Source organism: Schistocerca nitens, chromosome 1 (genome assembly GCF_023898315.1).
Source record: "Schistocerca nitens isolate TAMUIC-IGC-003100 chromosome 1, iqSchNite1.1, whole genome shotgun sequence".
Classification (NCBI taxonomy): Eukaryota; Metazoa; Arthropoda; class Insecta; order Orthoptera; family Acrididae; genus Schistocerca; species Schistocerca nitens.
This window is the reverse complement of record NC_064614.1, coordinates 1,236,657,294-1,236,666,697: the sequence shown is the minus strand read 5'-3', so window position 1 is coordinate 1,236,666,697 and position 9,404 is coordinate 1,236,657,294.

Sequence of the window (9,404 nt, the reverse complement as noted above, 5' to 3'; positions counted from 1 at the left end):
AGTTTCATCTGAAGGAGGGAGTATGACTACAACAACTCGGAAGAGCTGTCAGATACCTAATACGGACTACGCAGTGAAAGTGGTAGCACTCTGTAAATATGTTATGACTCACGCGCTTTGTCACGCTGGCGAGCAAGACCCACAAGGAGCAACATTGAGTGGTAGCGTCACTCCGACACACAAGTCTACCACGTACTGGTAGCTGATCACAGCCAACCGAATTGTACATATCCATAAACATTACAGCATCGGTTCCGCGCTACATAAGAAGAGAATGTTCCTGATGGCACACACACATTTCGAATTTGTTATGCCAAACGTAGAAACCATCCTCGAATGCGTATTATTTTACAATAAGAGCTGCACTTCACGAAATCAAAGAACTTTGCAACTGTAGCTGCAAAAGGTCTTGATGAACACAATCGTGTGACAGGAAGTGGGACGAGATGTTTCCATTGATTTCTAGGTCTGACGTCGAAATATCGCAAGTAAAGCGGTACCGTTTCTACAGAAGTCAGAAAACATGATATTTACTGTGATTTCTTGAGAAATGGGAATATCGATATACATTACAGCGTCGATTCTGTGTTACACAATGGTGGAATCAACGACTTTAGATAGGTCGAGAGGAATGGAATACATGTTATTGTTATTCTTTCCAGACAAGGCACAGGACGAATTATAAAACTGAACAGCCAAGTAACGATATAGACCTTTGGTTGTGTGCACCATGTAGTGGTTAATTAAAAAAAGAAAAGAGAGAAGAAAAGAAAAAGGTTGAAAATGTGGGAAGAAATGGTGAATAAAAAGGGGTTGTTAAAATCGTTAATGATCGTGAAAAAAGGGAAAGAATGAAAAGCAAATCGGACTTCGTATTACAGAAAAGCTATTGTTGGGGTGGTTCTTGTGGCGTTTTTGAGCAAAAGTTAAACCAATTTCCACTACAAAAAGTACTGAAAAAGAACAGAGAATAACAAAATGTAACTGACAGGGGGAAATGGCGTAGATAAGAGTTCATCCTTTACCAGGTTAAATGTCTTCTTTCATGCGGCGTCTAGGTCTTCAAAAATCTCCTACTTCATTTCTGCGTGAAAAGTCTGCTCCGAAATCTTGCAATAAGCTCCATTGTCCAGGAATTTTTAATGTATACAAAACCGTCTTGATCTTAAATACAATTTATTTTAGTTGCTTCTCTCCATCCTCCGAATTTCATAACAACTTCCACAATGTCTACACATTAATAAGTTTTTTTCGTCTTAATCAAATCACGTCTGCCTTAAGCTTCGGCTATCAAGAGACAAACAAGAAACGGATACAAAACAAAAAAAGAGCTACAATTTTAGTATTTTCTCTGCCGTCGAGCGCTCATACCGCTGCGACAGGATATTTTTTACCTGAGGGAACGAGTGTAGCGCGGCGAAATTCAAAGTCCCGCTACATCGCCCCCTCGACTGTCACGCTAAAACATTTAGCGTGGCAGGCTAGCAAACAATATAATAGATATTCCTTATACATTAAACATATTCCTCATCAAACAGTAATATATCACATATGTGGGGCCATTTGGCACTTCCATTCTCATAAAACTCCAGTAATATTTTCCTCAAATAATCTCTTGTCTCCATCAACTACTTCACCGTAACTTACCTTCTTATATTAACTTAAATATTAACTCATTCATACTGATCATTCATTCTTACATCCTCATTCATTCTGCTACATACCTACGTCATTACTGATCTCAATAGCTATTATTTCCTCTCATTATAGTGCCTTGAAATAACTAACTAGTTGTTGATTCACCTTTTAATTTACAATTAACAACCAATGTAACCTGCGTAGACCTCATTCCTATATGAATATCTTTTCTCATTCAGTAAGTGTACTCACCTGGGTTTACATTCTCTTCATAATTATGTATACAAGTGTAACTGCAGTATATAATTTCCATAAATGAATGTTTGTGTTCTTAGGCTGTATAACTTAATGTTCGTGTATTCAATACAAATATTCATGATCTCGTTTTCACAGGGACTTGTTCATGTTCAAATTAGTTGTCATTATATTATGTTGTCTTAGTGCACAAAGGGTTTAAAATGTTTGTAGGGATGCAGCCCCCTCGGCTTGTGAGATAATGGGTATTCTAGGGGGTAACAACCTGTGTGAGACACGCTTGCTATTCTGCAAGGACCTGAATATAATAGCTGCTGTTTTCTGTTCAGTTGTTTTAATTTTGTAGACTTGGGATGTGAACGCAAAAGAACAAGGTCATCAACCTGATAGGTTTGTTAATTCCTGTTCTGCTGTCATTTTGTCGTCGTACCTGAGGAAACAAACCGACTCAGCTGTTGCGCTCTTACAATACCTCACGACCGAAGCACGTGCGCTTAGCTCGGTCGTCGACTGTTTTCCGTCGCCTGCTGTGTTTGGCCGGGTTCATTGACCAGCTCCACTATGTTTACATTCCGGCCGGTTGGCGAGCGTCAGCTGATGGCGCGCCGCAATTGTTATTGCTACTGTGCGAGCTATAGCTTCAAACATAACATGGTCTGTCTACCAATACAACCATTGTTATCCTCAGAGATCACATTTTATTCCATATGACAGAGGGAAAGTCTGATTTTGTACAGACAATGACAGTACTGCCAAAGCAAATGGCGGAGAGACCAAACTGCATAATATACATATACACAGACGGTTCAAAGACAGCAGAAGAAAACAGCATAAGAATCGCTATATTCAGTGCATAACTGCAGTCAACGCAAAAATGTACTGCTACTTCGTGGCGGGGAGTGCATGACTGTACTGGGGAACGGCGGCGGATTCCGTGGAGGGTTATGATTTGTCATACGTGAATTTTGTGTGTTCCACATATTCTGTCGGTGATTGCTGGGACTGTTATTGTTTTGATAGTAATTATGTCTGTTATATGGCATGTTCCTGTCAAAGTAGCCTGGGTTGTGCCGGTTATTCTCACGTCTCCCATTGCGGTTGTTGTTGTACTGTCTGTGATTTTCATTTTGCATGTAGTTACCATTTTGATATGGGTGATATTTATTGTTGTTATTATTATTCCACGAATTTCTGCGGTTGTTCCTACTGTCATACACGTTTCCATTTGAATATGTTTCGCGCGCAGGCATCGTATTGTGTCGTGGCGCGGACGGATGGTTCCACCAACCACCGTCACTACGGTTCCTTTGGGGTGGGTGCTAATTTTAACTGATAGAAGCTCAGTTCTTCTTGTACCGCTTACTTTGGGCTGGGTGCTGACTTTGGTTAGTAATATGAGTAAAATTTGAATGGCATGAATCGCCTCTGTAAACTACGTCCATTTGATCTAAGAAGTTTAAAAAAACTCTTAATGTCATTCTCCAGTACTCCTATTAATCTGTCTCGGTATGGAAAGTGTAAGTGGCTCTTTAAAATGTCAATTATCGCTGGCAAGTCGGCTGGTTTGGACCAGTACAGTGTCTTGTCTAGGTACCTCTCAAAGTATTGTCTTAGTGTCTCTTTTTTAGGGTCATAGGTCTCGGGGTTGCACACTTCTCTCCTTAGACTCTGTTGCTCATTCTCGGACCAGAATTCGTCTAAGAAGGTTTGCTCGAACTGTTCAAACGTAAGGCACCGCCGCTTCATAGCGGCACCCCACTTAGATGCTCGTTCTCTCATGAGATTGGTGACGTATCTGATTTTATCGACTTCTGACCAACTCCGTGGAAAAACACCGTCAAAAGATCTAATAAACACAATAGGGTGGACTTCGTGCTTGTCCTCACTGGAAAATGTCTGGAAATGCCCATGTCTTACAAACGTGTCATCGGCCATGCCGGTTGGCATAGCTGTATTGACGTAGTTTGTGTCACTTGCTACTCTAGGTGTCGTACCGTAATATTGCTCGTTTGGTGGAAAAGAAAGCGGCACATTGTAATTTTTTGATTGGAAATAGGTGATTCCACAATAGGTGTTCTGTCTGTGACATTAGCCATGGTTTTAGCTGTTTTGTCGTTTCCTAGCGATGCGTTTGCACCAATCGCCAAACACGGCACAACATTGTCTCGTAATTTTGTCACTTCGTCTTCTATGTGTTTTGTCTTGTCTTTAACATGTGTCTTTGTTTTTGAAAGTATGTCCTGTGTAATTGTTTCAAGTTTTTTGTCCAGATAGTCGTCACACAATTTACATTCGTGTACAATTCTTTCGGCCATGTTGGTGTCATTGTTTAGTGACGCGAGGTCTGCTCGGTCTTCTAATTTTCCTATCTTTTCTTTGAGGTGGGTTTGTTCAAGAACTACTACCATTGTGAGTTGTTGGGTAATATTTCCCACTTCTTCAGTCAGCTTTTCTTGGGTGGAGCTAGCTGAAGTGTGGGCCTGAGCTAACTCTTCCACACGAGTGTTCACTTCCTGCTGCACATTCACTATTTGAGTTAACTGATTCTCACATCGGGTGATATTGTTTTTTGTTTCATGTGTGAATGTAACCAAAGTTTCTTCCTGTTTAGTGACTCAGTCGGACAATGTCTCAAATCGCTGGCTGAGCTGTTGAGTGGTGTCATTTAATTCTGTCATCTGTTTTGTCGTTCGTTCAAAATTTTCGGTCATAGTATGGTTTAATATGTCAATTTTCTGACTAACGTCTCGTTTCATGTCTGCAAATAACTCTAATAGTCGGTCCAGTTTGTCAGTTTCCTGTGTCCGATTTGTGTCACATTGCTGAATTTGTCTCATATTCGGTTCTGACATTGATGTTAACAATGGCGCTGACGGTCTAGTCTCGCGTCTATTCCTCATTTCGTCATTTAAAGTCGCCATCTGTGTATTATCACAAATGTTGCGAGTTTGAGGCAAAATCATTGCATTGATCTGTGAACTCGTCCATGGAGGGAAACGCAGACTTTCTTGGTTGCACGATGAATCTAGTTCACTTAACTCATCTGCCGAAACTATCTCTACCTTACCGCGTTCCATTGTAATAGGATGTATAATCGTAAGTAAAAAAGGGAATAATATAAGTCTGATTAATAAAGATTTGACTCAAATTTAGGTTGACATATTTTCTCGTCAATGTAAATGATTGCTCTATTGCAAACAATGGTTGAGAAAGAAGCAGCAGGGCGGACAAAATTTTTCGTAACAAATGAGTGTTTGGCGGTCAAATTCACGATCTTCATATGCTACAACAATACTATAATTACCACAAACTACAATAGAGATAGATAATTTTGGAAAAATCTAGAAGAAAACTACAGGATGCGTGGAAAGGGAAAAATGGATTCTGCAGTTGGCTATTGAATGTTTGAATGAAACATAATTGTGTGACTCACCATTAAATTTTCTGTCCTGCAGCGGCTGGTCAAACACTTCTGCGTAAATCGTATTCGTCAAAATATGGATTTTCGTAATACATCTCCATCGGATAATCACCAAAAGGTCTCAGAATAACAGTTTTGCATCAATATATGCCATGAAAAGAAAGACAGATTGAATTAGTTACAAAAATTCTTTACAATATTGTTGTATAATCATTTGCTTAGGTACAATAAAGTTGGTGTTTTAGTTAACCTTTAAACTACCGGATTTCTGGTTATTTTCTGTTGGGAAAAAATATAAATTAAAGTTTCAAATTTGCTCAAAAACGACACATCCGAAAATTGCGTCCTATCACGGGAGCCAGTTGTAGTGGTTAACAAAAAAAGAAAAGAGAGAAGAAAAGAAAAAGAAAAAGGTTGAAAATGTGGGAAGAAATGGTGAATAAAAAGGGGGTTTTAAAATCGTTAATGACCGTGAAAAAAGGGAAAGAATGAAAAGCAAATCGGACTTCGTATTACAGAAAAGCTATTGTTGGGGTGGTCCTTGTGGCGTTTTTGAGCAAAAGTTAAACCAATTTCCACTACAAAAAGTATTGAAAAAGAACAGAGAATAACAAAATGTAACTGACAGGGGGAAATGGCGTAGATAAGAGTTCATCCTTTACCAGGTTAAATGTCTTCTTTCATGCGGCGTCCAGGTCTTCAAAAATCTCCTTCTTCATTTCTGTGCGAAAAGTCTGCTCCGAAATCTTGCAATAAGTTCCATTGTCCAGGAATTTCTAATGTATACAAAACCGTCTTGATCTTAAATACAATTTATTTTAGTTGCTTCTCTCCATCCTCCGAATTTCATAACAACTTCCACAATGTCTACACATTAATAAGTTTTTTTCGTCTTAATCAGATCACGTCTGCCTTAAGCTTCGGCTATCAAGAGACAAACAAGAAACGGATAGAAAACAAAAAAAGAGTTAAAATTTTAGTATTTCCTCTGCCGTCGAGCGCTGATACCGCTGCGACAGGATATTTTTTACCTGAGGGCACGAGTGTAGTGCGGCGAAATTCAAAGTCCCGCTACAACCGACTTGGTGATACCTCACACAATACATTTTTCATTTCTACTAATTTCGAACCTGCAGAATGGGTGTATTTGCGACATATGGCAGGCCATCCAGTGAATTGTTACATTGAGGGATTCACATTTCGACCATAGACTCAGGATTTATAAAGGTTCCCGTGAATGTAGTCGTTTGATGGAAGGTGGAACTTCTCTTTGACGACAGGTTAATTTTTGAAAGGCTTATATGGCAGATGCATACGTAAAAAATTTCGGGGTCGTTTGACGAGCTGACCAGATCCTAATTTCACCTCTCTGTTCAGAATGACTCTGGGAGAATGTAATGTTTCGATTCCACTGATTACAAAGGAGTTCAAAGGCGTGTGTACGTTTATTTCGCGGAACAGCGAAACATTAACGCTAAACTTTCCAGGCCCTATAGTTGAGACACCTGAGCGATCAACATCTAATGTAAGCACTTCGCTAAAGTATCGTTAGTCTGTGTTGGGGGTGGCGAGGTGATTACAGAGATCCAAACACAATGGTCGCAAACTGTAACAGAACGAAGCTACTACATTGTACATCCACTACAACTTCGATTCAGTCTGACATAAACCAATTATAAGTTTCCATAGGTGTATAAGGTCAACTATTTAAGAAATTCACATCCGATTACGTTCGTAAGTTATGGTATGTTCACAACATCCCCTATATAAAACGATCGTCGGTGATGTTAAATGTGTGTGACGAAACAGCATCATCTTACGAGAGAAATTGTCTGTTTCCTTCTTATCCATGACATTTCTACACGGAAAACAGTCGCTCCTGTCAGACACCAGACCTTAGAGTTCCCTGTACTTACCCCTACCCAGAAGTCAGTCACTTTACGTTCCAACACATACTTGACAGCACAATCGAAGAGCGGTTAAGATATATCCACCATAGATAGAGCCTTTCCATAGGGATCCATATTGCAGAGTACAGCTCACACAGGTTCACCACAACTGAATGTTTCAAGTTGCTTGACAGAGACACATATTCGCTTCCCCATTTTTCCATATGCAGGTCGAATAGTAGAGGGGGTCAAACTTCTTCTCAGTCTCCCTCATTGTAAATGTCAAGTATATCAAGAGATGCACATTCATTCTCCGGATGGTGGGCCAGTCCCTTCTTATAAACAAATTCAACACGAAAAACAGTCAGCAGTGCCAGACACCAGACCACAACGCTCCCTATATTTAACACCAACCTGAGTCACGAACGCTATCTTTGTGTTCTAACAAATGCTTGACAACTCAGTTGAAGAGCAGTAAAGATATGTCTACCACAGGTAGTGATCCATATTACAGACTGCAAGTTGCACAGGTTCACCACACTTGAGTACCCGAACGCAGTCTAAGGTAGGATGACATTTGCAGGGGGCAGTCTCTCCCTGTTACAAACATCTTGTGTGTTGTTCACTTCTTCAATACATATAGTTCCAGCTATACATGCTTGTGAATTGTCTTATCACATGGTACAGGGCATACATCAGACAGGTATACATGGGATCAGTCGTCTACCAAAGGAGATGCTGTCATCTTGGATTTTGAGGTATGCAGGGTGTTACAAAAAGGTACGGCCAAGCTTTCAGTAAACATTCCTCACACACAAAGAAAGAAAATATGTTATGTGGACATGTGTCCGGAAACGCTTACTTTCCATGTTAGAGCTCATTTTATTACTTCTCTTCAAATCACATTATTCATGGAATGGAAACACACAGCAACAGAACGTACCAGCGTGACTTCAACCACTTTGTTACAGGAAATGTTCAAAATGTCCTCCGTTAGCGAGGATACATGCATCCACCCTCTGTCGCACGGAATCCCTGATGTGCTGATGCAGCCCTGGAGAATGGCGTATTGTATCACAGCCGTCCACAATACGAGCACGAAGAGTCTCTACATTTGGTACTGGGGTTGCGTAGACAAGAGCTTTCAAATGCCCTCATAAATGAAAGTCAAGAGGGTTGAGGTCAGGAGAGCGTGGAGGCCATGGAATTGGTCCGCCTCTACCAATCAATTGGTCACCGAATCTGTTGTTGAGAAGCGTACGAGCACTTCAATTGAAATGTGCAGGAGCTCCATCGTGCATGAACAACATGTTGTGTCGTACTAGTAAAGGCACATGTTCTAGCAGCACAGGTAGAGTATCCCATATGAAATCATGATAACGTGCTCCATTGAGCGTATGTGGAAGAACATGGGGCCCAATCAAGACATCACCAACAATGCCTGCCCAAACGTTCACAGAAAATCTGTGTTGATGACGTGATTGCACAACTGCGTGCGGATTCTCTTCAGCCCACACATGTTGACTGTGAAAATTTACAATTTGATCAAGTTGGAATGAAGCCTCATCCGTAAAGAGAACATTTGCACTGAAATGAGGATTGACACATTGTTGGATGAACCATTCGCAGAAGTGTACCTGTGGAGGCCAATCAGCTGCTGATAGTGCTTGCACACACTGTACATGGTACGGAAACAACTGGTTCTGCCGTAGCACTCTCCATACAGTGACGTGGTCAGCGTTACCTTGTACAGCAGGAACTTCTCTGACGCTGACATTAGGGTTATCGTCAACTGCACGAAGAATTGCCTCGTCAATTGCAGGTGTCTTCATCGTTCTAGGTCTTCCCCAGTCACGAGTTATAGGCTGGAATGTTCCGTCCTCCCTAAGACGCCGATCAATTGCTTCGAACGTCTTCCTGTCGGGACACCTTCGTTCTGGAAATCTGTCTCGATACAAACGTACCTCACCACGGCTATTGCCCCGTGCTAATCCATACATGAAATGGGCATCTGCCAACTCTGCATTTGTAAACATTGCACTGACTGCAAAACCACGTTCGTGATGAACATTAACTTGTTGATGCTACGTACTGATGTGCTTGATACTAGTACTGTAGAGCAATGAGTCGCATGTCAACACAAGCACCGAAGTCAACATTACCTTCCTTCAACTGGGCCAACTGGCGGTGAATCGAGGAAG